Source organism: Nuphar pumila, chromosome 11 (assembly GCF_984573655.1).
Source record: "Nuphar pumila chromosome 11, dmNupPumi1.hap1.1, whole genome shotgun sequence".
NCBI classification, from domain to species: domain Eukaryota; kingdom Viridiplantae; phylum Streptophyta; class Magnoliopsida; order Nymphaeales; family Nymphaeaceae; genus Nuphar; species Nuphar pumila.
The window spans coordinates 106,307,696-106,309,189 of NC_143259.1; positions in this window are offsets into that span (position 1 = coordinate 106,307,696).

Below are 1,494 nucleotides of genomic sequence, written 5' to 3' on the forward strand. Positions count from 1 at the left end.
GATTCAGTCGAGGGCTAAGTTTGGAACTCAGTAATAAAATACAGATTGTGTGTTAAGCTACCCTGAAAACCTAACATAACCTCGGGCTTGTACCCGTTTAGTGTATCCGCGGGCAATGATAATTAAAAGAAGGAAACTAAAGTTGTATGCATTTAATAGGGCATGCATATGGAAAGGAAAAAAGGAACTTAAAGGTAAGATAACAAAAGGAATCATGCATTGCACATAACCATATATTTTCCTGGTATGCACTAGATCATGCATATTTGAATTGTTCTCTAAATCATGATAGAATGGTGGGTGTATGTTATTTATTTCTTAAATGCATGATTGAAAGACTTTGTTACTTAGTTCTTGTATATGCTCATGCCTTACTGCTTCTTCCTGCTTAACATATGTAAATGGTTGCATGTATGATTACTTAAATTATGCAAATTGTTATATCTGCACTCACTCAAATTATTACTTGAAATCTTATCCATGTTTTTTGTCTCACCTGTTTTCTTTAGAAGTAGTTGTGCTCAGAATTTCGGTTCTGACACCCTACTTTGTTGGTTTTTCACAGGAAATGGTGAGCAGTAAGGTTGGACTGGCTACTGGGAATGAATGAGAGTCATACTTGGATCTTGACAGTTTCAGCAGGGGACAAAGTGACTCTTTCTTTTGTTTCAGTTCTTCTTGCTTTTTCAGTTGTTGCTTTATTTTCAGTCGAATAAAACATTGTCTCTAAAATTTACTCTTATTCATAAATAAAGAGTTTTGCGTTGATCCTTATTGATGATGAATCGTAATCTCTATTGTGGTGTGTGGTTATCCAATTGTGAGTGGAACTGTAAAGGCCCCAGATCTCTGGGAATATTTTCGCAACTCGTTTAAAAAAAAATTCTGTATTTTCAAAGGGTATGAGTTGGGGTCGTTACAAGGCAAACAATTATGCTATGAACGTTGAGAAAAAGTTGAAAATGAGGTAGGAATATAGGACCTCCCGTAGTGAACAGTCTAGTCGACCTAAATTGAGTTTCCCAACCAGGAGAGCAAGCTCCCTTAGGAAGGAGGACTCAAAGCCTAGAGCATACCTTAGCAAACCTGACCAGTCAGGACCCGCATATAATACCCGATCCAAAGCCAAACCTAGTGAGTCGACCATTCGTTGCTTTAGGTGTAAGGAGTTAGGACATATCGCGTCTAAGTGTCCCACTATAAACAAGAACACCCATCTCGTCGAGGGTATGGTAGAGTCAGCATCTGAGAGTGAGAGTGAGTCATTGGTTGAGGACGAGGAAGAGAGGGAAGTCATAGAGTTCGACGACAACGTCAAAAATTTATTGTCCATCCGTCATGTTTGACTGCACCCCGTGAGTCGACCCCGGCAAAATGGTTGCGGAACAACATTTTTAGGACTCAGTGCAACTGTGAAGGTCACACGTGTGATGTTATTATTGATACTGGTGCTTGTGAGAATATGGTGTCCGAGAGTGCTATGTCTACCTTGAA